The following is a 12,313-nucleotide window of genomic DNA, read 5'->3' as shown; positions in this document are numbered from 1 at the left end:
GGAAGACTATACCTGAACATTTATTTCCCCTCAATCGTCTTGACAATTGGATAATTTTAGCACAGATACACGTGTTCCTAATAAAGTAGCCAGTGAGGGTATGTTCCCAGTAAAACTTCCCAATAAAGCATTTTGTAACCAGGCACAAGGGAATCTTTCACGTCTGCAATATTTCCATATTTATTCACCATTCAATGTGCTTCAACATGAAACAAACTCTTTAGAAAATAAGTTACAGTAAAAGGAGAAAGAATATGATATACGTGTAATACAGATTTGCTGATTCGACACCAAATACACAAGCTGGTGCAGTGTTATGTAGCACCTGCATTACAGATCTTATCAATGATGTCATGCCTGAGGATAACTTTATTAAATATGAAATAAAAAAAAAAATCATTTATTTTAAAAGTGAATTTAATACATACATATGCATACAGCGCTTTCCAAAAAAAATTGATGTGTTATGTAGAATATTTTAACAACATGATACAGGATACCAGAATTTCTCTTGCTACAATATCTGTGGGTCCAAATGTGCGGCTTTTCCAAGATGTGAGAAAAAAAACAGGAAAGATCTTGAGTTCAGCTTTCAGTTTAATACACTGTGGTGTATTTTAACCACCAGCCACAATCCAGTATATCTGTAATTTATCTCATTCTTTTTAGAAAATTACATAATAATACACTACTGGAGTCATAATATGAATATTTTTATTTGACAATTTTTTATTAATGAAATAAAGGCGGTTAGTTTGTAGGCATCAAACCAGTTCAGCTGCTCAGATAAATGCGATGCAGTGAAACGCTCGACGTCGTCGTTACGCGTGGAAACCTGCAAAGACCAACAATTTCTTATTGCAAATAAAAGACTATATTTTGTCTCAAAAGATACACACACACACACGTAATTTATTTATATAAAAACTATTTTGAATGTGAGATTGAATGGGTAGAATTGGGTACGTTGTTATTTCCAAAACCAAAAGACATGTTTTGAGCAAGAATGTGCAGTGTTTTGAGTTCATATGTGTGGTATGTGTATGCTGCCAAACAAAATTGCTAAACATTTTTGTTCTGTTTTTCTGTTGGACCAAATATTACATTGTTTGCTTACACAGATGGATAATTTTCCCCCCTTATTTATAATTTTTTGTCTGCTTTTGCTTGTTTGCACACTTTAATCGAGGAACGCATCAGAGAGCTGCAGAGCTGTTAGGTGATTATCCACATCTGCATGAGTGGTCATGAGCAGAAGTTACTGTTCAAAATGTACATGAGACCCTGCAGTAAGGATGGTTTAAGAATGACCTCCAATCATGTGTTTATTTATTTATTTATATATTGTTTTTATTTTATAATTATATATTTCATAGTTCTTCATAAGATCCCATGGAATTGCTAAAACATAGAAAAGAATGCCAGGTATTGACCTGGCGTTAAGTGGAAGGGATTTTATCTGTCAATCACATCCACACTAGACACTAAGATTATGTATGCAGAAGAGGGCAGACAGCACTTGCATTCAAAGTTTGTTACAGTGCAAGCAAATGTAAAAGAATGTGTGTGTTCGATTATTTTGATGTATATGGGCATGAACACCTTATGGAACATAAACATATATGCAAATATACATATATTGGTCTGATGGTTGATTCTCTGAGAATCACACATTTGAAGGTGCATTCGTTGTCCCCCCCTTGTCTTTTCCCCCTTCAGTAACTTAGCTTTACTGCCACAGTAGTTCAACTGTAGGTGTTAAAACCTTTTAGGTAAACATTTAATTTATTATTCGTGTGAATTAGACGTTTATTAGTATCAATTAGGGGACGTTATACACTATGTTTTTGAGTCCGATATTTAAGAATTTATGTAAAGCTGTTTTGAGACAATGTCTGTTGTGAAAAGCGCTATAGAAATAAACTTGACTTGACTTGAAAACCCCTCTGTGTAAATGTGGGATCATTTACAGTTCGTATTCATGCAGAGTGACTTGTAACAAATTCTTCACAGTGTCAAATATGGAGAACAGCTTACTAAACCTACCCCCGACCTAGACGTCAGCTGGTGGAGGAGGTGGTTCCTCGTTAGTTCCAGGATCCAGGGCAAGGGTCCTGAAAACATCTCAGCCCTGCTAGAACACATAGTATTCATTGTGCTTTGTGTATATATATATATTGCCAGAAGAAATAGATCAGTAAAAGAAAGACAGGGAAGTGGATGGATAGAAAAACAGTTTTGTGAAGAAGGAATTCAGATCAAAACCACTTCCTCACAATTAAATTCAGGTTTCATTTGTATCAGAAGCTGGAACACTACAAAAGGGCATAAGAGAGTAATTACAAATGACATCTTTGCTTCAGGGCTTATCTCTCCTTACAATTCACTTTCATCTAGTTTAGTAATGACATAAAGTCTTATAAGACACTATGTGATCAAACGTGCCTCTTATCCTGTTAGGGAGTATGACAGCATGTGCAGAAGAGCTTCACATTCTGCCGCTAGCAGCTTCCTCATGACACAAGTAATCGAGAATAGGCCGCAGTAGTAAGAACCAACCTATCCTGGATTACTTGAACCAGGCAGAAGCCAAAGACCAGGCTTTAGGAGGACACAGTGAGGGGAAAAAAAACAAGTGGCAATCATGACATTTAAATATCATTTTACAAAATGCATGTCTTACACATTCACTAATACAGGAACATTATCTATGTAAAATGTATACTTCTAGAGTGATATCAGTTCATCTATCACTACATCCCTTTTCATATAAATTAGCAATGGTAGTTTTGGAATTAAATGGCTAAGCCCTCCCTTTGTCACAAGGACAAAAAAACAACAACAACAACAACATACAAATAAGACTAATTTTCTGTTCTGGCCTTGTACAGTTTTTTTTTATTTTTATGTTGTGTAACTAAGAGCAACAGCACCACCAATGGTCATATGTAGAAATACACAGAATGAGACTGGTGGTGATTTCTTCTTTTTACAAATTTACATTTGTGCTAATTAGCAGACGTCCTTAATTTTTATAGTTATTAATTTGTAATAATCATTTTGTCATTTATTTTCTATTCTATACATTTTAGTATTTATGTTTGCTTATTTATTATCCATATATATATATATATATATATATATATATATATATATATATATATATATACGTATAAACTTCTAAGCTACCATTGTGTTAGTTAGTTTTCATTATACCTTAGGTATTTTGATAAAAACTACACATAATAATTACAACTTTACTACTTTAGGTTTCATTTTGTTCAGTTATTCGTGTTAAAGGCAGATTATTCAATGTTGTAAATAACAAGAAAAATATGGGAAAATAACTGCCTGTTTGACCACTAGGGGGCGCGCAATATCCAGTTTTTGATCCAGGAAAAAAGCTCACTTCCTATTAGCGATTTAAAAAAAATACAACAAAAACAATTAGCAGTTTTTCAGTTCCCACACACAACCCACCATTTTCTTATGAACTCTTACATGCAGTATGTCCCCAAACACAGAGTAATCAGCCAAGATCATTTATTGATATCCTTATTGAGAAGCTTAGCTCAGTGTTCATGTGGAGTTTTGCAAATTTGAAGCTACTCAATAAAAAGTTTATTTGTCAGAAATGTCTTGATATATGCGTTATCAATGATATACTGGCAGCTTTTTAAAGAATAGTTTATCATAAAATATCCAAAAAATTTGGTGGTATTTGATTTTTCTCCTCTTCTAATATTTTGCCTCTTAACTTGGATCATCAATATGATTTAATCCCGTTTTTTTGTAGTAAATAGGTTAATTATTAACCCTTTTGTACAGTTATGTACAATTCCATGTTCAAACAAAAGATTCCTCAAACCCTAATGTATTTAATGTGGTAAGTAGGAATTTCCTATTGACTTGCTCAAAGGCTTTCTCTGCATCGAGTTTGCCGATTCCAAATTTGTACCGTGATGTATTGTGTATCACACTGAGAAGTTTGATCGATCTGCATGGATTAGTGACAGAATATCTTCTAGCAGTCTTGTTTCTAAGGTTTGTCTCTGTGTAGTACAATTAATGTGACATTTTAGAAATATCTCAGTACCTTGAGCAAACTTCAGTCTAGCGTCTCATCCAGGTTCATGACTGGTCTCATCTATCTGGGATCTACAAGCAAGATGAAAGCAAAGAAGGTCACATGTCAAGGCAGTATTTAATATCACCGCTCTATACAAACTGGTACATGCTTGGCATTTGTTGTTGTCAACTCTTTGATATATTTATTGACGTGACGTTTCCAATTTATAACATTGATATAACGATTACATAAAATGCTTACATGCAGACTAATAATACAACCTACATCTTTTATTCAGAAATACTCTGAATTCTTGGAAATATGAACACTTCAGTGACTTGTATAAAATGTTTCTTTTGTGGCCCCTTGTGCAAAAACGATGTTTTGCTCGGCTTCAGAAATTGCGAAAAAGCTCCCAAATGGATAAACATATGGAGGCATTTGACATCGCAGTTGAGTCAGACTACACTGGAGTCTATGTAAACTGGACTATAAATAGACTAGATTGTTATACAACTCTTTAGCTTGTTCTAGATTCGTACGACTTTCTTGTGCCGTGTAGACGTAGCTATGATGGTGAGAAATGATTTATATGCATAAGCGAGGAACGCTCTGCTTAGTGCCTATGAATTCTCTGTCCAATTAATCTGCTAGATTCATTTCAGTAAGCACAGGGAACGTCTGAGATTAGACGGGATCTGCTCATCGGGCATTAAAAAAAAAGAAGTCATGAGATCTCATCATGCAAATGAGTAACCATGCAAAAGAAAACCTATTTTCTGCGTTTCGCCTTGCGTTTACAAATTCAGTAGGCCACTCAGAACTGACACGAGCCAGTCGTTTGCTTTTACAAAAAGCCTGTTGTTCGTAACTACACAACATTCCACTATTTGAGTTCAAGGTACAAATTTGCTTTTGTGCTTATGATGAAATCCGAGCCCAGTTTCACGAAGGTGTTTCCGAACAGAAATCCCCAACACTTTGCATGTATCGAAACAGTTAATAGGAAAGGCATTAAATAGTAATTAGTACAAGACATGTAATTAGCTGTGTTCTTTTCTTTTCTTTTTTTCAACTGTGCTTAATGATACATGATAAGTGATAAATTGGTAAATAATGAGAAGCTTTTTGCAGCCACATAACAACAACTTAGTCTCTTTGTGATGGACTTGAGGACTAGGATATTCATTCAGAACATAAATGTAAACAGATCGGTAATAAAAAAGCTGCTACCTTGCCGGCAGTACTGCTATCCTTAAATGGGGCGTCATTGGTAGGAGGAATTTGTCACTGGGAATCCTGAGCTTCAGGGCTGCACCAAATTCAAGGAAATGTTCCATCTGATCCACAAGAAAATAAAATAATTTTTAGTTGCGACAGAAATTTCAAAAAGACAGATCACAGGTCTTATGAGTTCGATCGCACATGTTACCATTTCTACAGAAGCTTTACATGAACAGGTTAGAACTGGTAAAATTGTTGAAGTGGGTGAAGTTTAACATTAAAAAAGACTGAGAAGACGTCTGGTAAAGAAATGGCTGTTTATAGCTACTATATTGGACGTCTTGTGGTCAAGATTGTTGGAAAATAAACAGAAAATAGCTTCCGCTCCAGGTGACTTCACACCAACTCATTGATTATTTTCTTTTAACAGCGTAGCATGTTGTATTTTATTTGATATCAGTGCTAATTAAGGTACACAAAAAGGCATTAGGCATAAATGAATAACGATTTTCTTGCGATCCCTTTTAAACCCCTCCACATATCCGTGGCTAAATGACGAAACGTGCGCGAGATTGCAAGCCGGGGCGTCAGAACTTATTACTACAACACAGCCAGATCCTTCAAAGACAACATTTCAGAACACTTGGCTATTGCAAAATCGTGAAACGCCGCCTTTATCAGCATGTGTGTACAAATGGAGCAAGAGGTTTTCACTGTTGCACTTCAACCTCTTAGATATTTCACTTTATCAAAAATAACCACAGGTAAAAAAAAATGTCAAGGCTTGACTGTCTGGTCTGAGCTGGAACTGGAACATGACATAAGCTTCCTTTTTTTTTTTTTTTTATCAGTAAAAAGAAAAGCGTCCCCTGTGCTCAGCGTCCCCTCTCCTGCACAAAAACTCTCAAAAATCTGTTTTAAATGAGGTTGCTGGCTATGGCTATATGTTATATAATCACAGAGGGTGGGAAAGCCCACACATGTCAGATGCAGCTCCAGTGCAAAACACACACTCGTGCGCACACACACGCGCGCGCGCGAGGGCTCACACAAACACTCCCGCCATTTCATCACAGGAGAGTCTGGCAGGAACGAGCCCATGCAGCGCATATGCTACAATGCAGATCTTGCAGGCGCAGAAAGGAGAGTCATGTTTCATGCACTAACATTGGCGACGGTCTTGCAGATGCATTAATGACAGCTCGTGTGAATTTAAAGTCTCTGGCATACCTACTTTTTGCGAATATTTCAATCGAAGCACATGCTTTTTGGATTACATGGGAGGTTTCAAAGAAAAAAAAAAAAAAAAAGAAAGGAAAAAAAGAGAAAAGACTCTGCAAAATGCCCTGAATATCAAACAGTCCCATCTCTGGGGAAATCTGTTTGCACTGCAATCCACTGCTGGAAGCTTCCATTTTTCTTTTTTTCCCCTTTAAAACTTCATTATTTAGATATAATTCAAGATAATGAGCAGGAAATAACAGCAAGCAGCCCTGTTCATTCCTCTCTCCTTGTTCTCTTTGGGGTGTTTGTATAGCCATAGGAATCACCTTATGTAACACATGAGCAGTGTGTGTAGGCTACTGTGTAGAGGGATGAAGGGAAAATGGCCCCCTGCGTCACCGCTTGCTTCTCATTTGTCCATCATGCTCATTGATAAAGCACCAGGAAATGGAGGCATAAATATGAGCCCTAATCGCCTTCATTTCATCTAGCGCTCTTGGCTGATACGATATAGGTAGATGGAAAGAAGACTGTGCAATATTTAGGGCCGTTGAATAAAAATGAGGAGAGGTGGTGGACATTTTAAGGTTCTTTATGATTATTATTTAATTTTAGCATATTGTCTATACCAAGCGTCAATATACCAGAAATTGGGTCAACTTAGGAAAAAAAAAAAACCGCAAACCAAATACAACCAATCAAATCTAGCAAAACTGTGACTCTATTCACCGCCAGAAGAAAAAAATCTAAATCAAGAAGAGATAAAAAAAAAAAAAACTACATGTAATGATAGTGTTAATATCATACTGTAATACCGCAATCGAGTCTTCTCTTATAACTTATTACTTTCATAAGTTTACCTCTGAGAATAGCTTTAAATGCACTTCATCACATTAACGCAACACTTCACGAGCATTCCTGAGCTTTTTTTTTTTTTTTTTTTCCCTTTTAACTAATAAACAGATTCTTACATCTTACAGACTCAATATGTTGAGAGATTGCGGGGAAGAGAATTTCACACATAGTGAATGTATGTATGTATCTATACAGCATTAATAACACCAATGTCTGGTGTACATATTCAGAACAAAAACACCACTAATAGGCTGAAGTCAGGCTTTTCTATGCCACACCCTGTCGCTGCATCGTAGTAAGACTTCACATTGGTCAATTACAAACAATTTCCATTTGATAAAATGGCTATCCGAAGGCCAGAAAAGGACTCGGTGGAAATATTATGGATAAACTCGCCTTGTGATTCAGAGTTTTCCCACCGTCTGGTGAATCGACTTAACTCCTCCGAAAACATTAATTTTTTTTCATTTTACGACTTGAACAGCTAAAATGAATGTTACATGAACTTACAATAAAAATAAATAGATAATATCCACATTGACGGCAGTACAACAGTATAAATGTGCAATGGAAATTGAATTTTTGGGGGTTTGTTTTTACAGCTACTCAGTTTACAGCAGCTAAAACAAGGACAGTTTTTTATACACAGCCTTTACCATAGTCTTAATGTATTCGTATAACCGATATGCACTCAGGAATTACAAACAAACGCTCGCTAATCGTAACTACACACAAACACACAAACTTTAAACTGAACAGCATGCATAATACTGTTTAACATGCGATCTTTAATAAATTGTACATTTCTGAATGTTTTCAGTTTCAAATTATCTTATTGATATGTTGGGCAGCAGTTGATGCAATCGGGCTTTAGTGTGTCCAGCTTTCTCAACTCATCGTCTATATACTTAATCCAAACTGATCATCTTCAGTTTTCATGTTGAATTTTTGTTTTTGTTGAACAGTTAAATACACTTGTGTGTTTGAGATTGCTGAAAGTGTGTGTCCTACCAAACTCCTCCATAACCGAGCTGGCAACGATGTCAAAGCAGCACACAGGCCGAGTTCTTACAGCAACAACAGAAATCCAACACCAAACAAACAAAACAGAACCTCGGCAGTCCAACGCGTGGCGAACATTTCATTAGAAGTGTACGACGTGTTTCAGGGTGGACTTTGGCAAAAAAAAATTAAAAATAGAGTGCTTCATTAACACTGATGTTGGAAATATAAAAGAAACCAATCATAGTGACGTGCAGGTTTTGTTAAAGATCTGTAAATGTTTTTATTATTATTTTTTATAATATTTTCCTCACAATAACTCTGAGACCTTTACACAAAACTATTGACCCATGCAGTGCAACATGATACACAGGAAACACCTTAACAAAGACCACTGAATAATAAAGTTCATCTGATAGATATGATTCCTAAACTACATATGAGATGTAAGGATTAGCGATGGGAGTTTATTTGGTATTAATTAGCAAATTTTGAAGTCATTAGCACCGAAACTACGACGGATTGGGGAAGGAGGTTCGTTTTAAAATGGCAGAACATATCTTCACAGAGGCGGTAAACCCGGACTGTCAACAACACTGTGCAGGCGGAGGGAAGAGGGCGTGTAGTTCGAGCTAGTGTGTGTGTGTGTGTGTGTGTGTGTGTGTGTTCCACCGCGACACCTTGCACTGGCTCCGTTGGAGTGTGTGTCTTCCGTACTTATTTATTTTTTGTACTCTTGTTCTGTAGTGAAAGCGGTTATTAAATGGACGGTGAACCTATAATGCTGGATTGTGTACCTTTTTTACAGCACGTGCGCTTCGGTTACATTTTGGGTGACATTTTGTTTCGCAATACAATAGCAAGAAAACAATATGACGCCTCAGGGCTATTAAACACAAACTATAGTGTAAAAAAAAAAAGAGCACAATATAAACGTGCATTAATTAAAAACACTCCTGACACGTATAACCATTATGACCGACACAATTGTTCGGATTGCATGCTCCTGCTCGGTCCTAAACTCGTGTTTTTAGGGACGATTTCGTGTTTTGACGTTGCGCACGCCGAGAAAGAAGCGGTAAACAACTCGCAGTCGCCGAGAGCGCGCGCGCGGGCACGAGCGAGAAGCGCGAGCGCTGCATGACAGCTCCGCTAGCGAACCTCAGTTACACACCGAGCCTACGAAGCTGTCACTGCGCGCGCGCAAACACACAGAGGCGCGCGCAAACACACAGAGACGCGCGCGCGCACACACGCATGCTATATTGTACAAAAATAAAAAAAATAAACATTGACCATGAAAGTGCACAGATCCGCTTTTGAGACGCGGCTCGGGGCGCGCTGACAGTGCACGCGCGCGTCCTACCTGTTTTCGACGGCGCGACGGAGCGTCTCCGCACTTGTACCGTAACTCAACTTTTCCCTATCCACCTCTCCATGCGCGTGCAATTCGAGCATTCAGCTATAGCAATTCACAAATATCAACAAAAAAAATCTCATCCCGTACATACAAATTAAAATTATATATATATATATATATATATATATATATATATATATATATATATATATATATGCAATATATTTGTAATTAAATCTAAATGTATTTACGCGTTCCCGCCTTGTCCTCTGGTGCATCAGGGAGGGGTTCCTGAGGTTTCTCCTCTCACCACCTGAGCTCGAGCTCCAGGCTGCGCGTCTCTGAATTTTGTGCGTTGTTCCGAGCTCGCGCGGGGTGCAGTTATTTCTGCGCTGGACTCTCTGACCGCGCGCGCGCTCCGACCAACATGGAGAATCCGAGCGAGAAAAAGGAAAACAAGCGAGGACACGGGGCAAGGCGGACTGTTTCAAGCCCCCCCTTACACTCCTCCTCCCCTTTTACTACACACATAAACAGCCCCAGTGCCGGGCCGCGGAGCTCCACACCGCCGCGCGCTCGACGCATAAAACCGCCCAGACGCATAAAACGCGTCGGGCGCGTGAACGTGCCGCCGGTCGGACGTGACTAAAAGCGACGGCAAGTGGATAAGGGGCGAGAGGAGAGAAAAGGCGCCGTTAATGGCGTTTCTTTCGGCCGTTGTGTTGTTTTCATCGTTTGGGCTTTCACGGGAGGGGGGTGGTGGTGGAGGGACGCCTTGAAACGGCTCCGTTCGATGCCGATTGGACGGGAGGGAAGTGGGCGTAGCTGAAGCATTCTTCTCGACGCCGCGCGCGCTCCGCGGTGAAAACATTCCAGCGCTCGCGCGGCGCTGAAGCTCGCACCGTGCACGGTACAGGGAGGGCATACCACTGAACGGGAACCGAGTGGGGGCGGGAGGGTCTTACAGTTTCAATAGCATGTGCATTATTTGTTGTAGTCATTATTGAACACACTTGGCTTTTACAAAACTGTATTATTATTTATTTTACTTAAAAACATTATTGTTACAATTATTACTGCTTGTAGTAGTTGTCATTGATCCTCCTGCTTGTTGTTGTTATTATTATTATTATTATTATTATTATTATTATTATTATTATTATTATTATTACTACTGTTTGTAGTGGTTATTGTTCATTTTCTTCTTTTTCTTCCTCTTGCTCTTCTTTCTCTTCCTTTTCTTCCTCTTCTTTTCATCACTGCTTCTAATAGTCGTTGTTCTTCTTCCTCCTTCTCTTCTTCTTCTTCTTCTTCCTCTTTTGTCTGTTCTTCTCCTTCTTCTTATCACTGTTTCTTATAGCCATTATTGTTCTGCTTATCAGTATTATAAGTATTATAGTAATACTGTACTGTAATATTTAGGTGACACGTTTTGGGGTTTTCTGTTGTTGTTTTCAGGTTGGTGAAGTTTTTAGCAGTCAAATGTAATTTATTTCAAGCTGCGCTAATGCATTGTGTTGAATTTTACTTTTGGACGAACAAACAAAACCAAAACGTTGGTGTGAAAACAGACCAACTATGGACATGTAAGATGAAAAGATTTGCTCAGTAGATGTATGTTATATATTTGTTTTAAGATTTCATGGTATTACATTCGTCATTTTCAGAAAAAACTGAGATGCAGTTAAAGTTATTAAGTTACATAATTGCTCACCTGCAAAACCTGCCTCACAGATGCATGTTTTCAGAACACCAGGGTGTGAAATTGGGTCACAAAGACAATCTTAGACTGTTTCATTACACTACATGTACATAATGGTTGCATTGTTTTTCTTGCCATTTGTACAAATAATTATTAAAAATGAGCCACAGCTCATACAGACAAGCAACAGAGTGCATTTCTTGGGTCTTATACAATATTAAAAATGTATGAGGACAGTGTGGAGCCTGAAAATAAAACTGAGCGAAGATGCATAGAAAGAGTGGCAGGCTTTAAGCTTTGAGAAAGCTCCAATGCTGCAAATCTTTTCCCGAGAAGTCCCAGCTGTGGCCAATTCTATACCACAAAGCTGAGATGTAAACAAGCATTGGAGCAGTGTCTGCATTCCTCGTGGAAGCCACGCAGACTTGTATCTAAAATTATTGTGAGCAGAATTCCAAAACATGCTATTTTTTTTTTTTTTTTTAAAGGACATTGGCTTGCAAAACAGCTCTTGTTTAGATATTAATATTGAATGCCTGATGAACAGCATTGTGCATAACAATGGGGAAGCGACAATATATGAAATGAATATGTAACTTGCATCAAATCTGTCTGTTGTGATATAGTCCGGGCATATCAAGATTGTCCTTATATGTGAGCTATTGCTTTATCTCCCATTACCTCCCTGCCAGCTCAAACTGGTCCTCCCATCTGCCTCTGACCTCTGTTTCTTTCTCACAAAGAGAGAGAAAGGTCAGAAGGAAATGGGTAAACTGGTTTGATTTTCACAAGGAGGCTATAGCTGATTAAGCAAATAATAAATTTTTACATCAGCAGAAATGCATCGACAACATGCTGACCCTCAGGGTGTAACAGT

General features: G+C 38.0%; 1 long non-coding RNA gene across 2 annotated transcripts; it reads right to left on the bottom strand.

Moving 5' to 3' along the window:
• Positions 1 to 155: 155 nt before the first annotated feature.
• LOC310741936 lies at positions 156 to 10,615 on the bottom strand. 2 transcript variants are annotated; one of them, XR_014538106.1, is made up of 5 exons: positions 9,986 to 10,615; positions 5,303 to 5,409; positions 4,097 to 4,158; positions 2,047 to 2,134; positions 156 to 835 (listed from the first exon to the last, which is right to left on the bottom strand). It is a non-coding gene; the product is annotated as an uncharacterized lncRNA (long non-coding RNA). The 2 variants fall into 2 exon arrangements; XR_014538107.1 differs by having other exon boundaries at positions 2,047 to 2,131; positions 9,986 to 10,538.
• Positions 10,616 to 12,313: the final 1,698 nt, after the last annotated feature.

This window comes from Silurus aristotelis (genome assembly GCF_946808225.1).
Source record: "Silurus aristotelis genome assembly, chromosome: 19".
NCBI lineage: Eukaryota > Metazoa > Chordata > Actinopteri > Siluriformes > Siluridae > Silurus > Silurus aristotelis.
Note: the sequence above shows the minus strand (reverse complement) of the source record. Positions and strands in the feature narration are given on the sequence as shown.